This window comes from Lupinus angustifolius, chromosome LG12 (genome assembly GCF_001865875.1).
Source record: "Lupinus angustifolius cultivar Tanjil chromosome LG12, LupAngTanjil_v1.0, whole genome shotgun sequence".
NCBI classification, from domain to species: Eukaryota; Viridiplantae; Streptophyta; class Magnoliopsida; order Fabales; family Fabaceae; genus Lupinus; species Lupinus angustifolius.
Window position 1 is genome coordinate 7,689,427 of NC_032020.1, and position 296 is coordinate 7,689,722.

The window sequence follows — 296 nt, forward strand, 5'->3', positions numbered from 1 at the left end:
AGGACGAGGATGAGGATGAGAATAGGATGAGGATGAGGATGAGCAAGAGGATGAGGATAAGAGGAGGACGAAAAATGAGGATGAGGATGAGGATGAGGATGAGGATTAGGATGAGGATGAGGATGAGGATAGGATCGGGATGAGGAAGAGGATAGGATGTGGATGAGGATTAGGTTGAGGATGATGATGAGGATGAGGTTAGAATTAGGATGAGGATGAGGATAGGAGGAGGATGAACATGAGGATATGATGAAGAGGAGGATGAGGAGGAGGATGAGGACGAGAATAAGGATGAG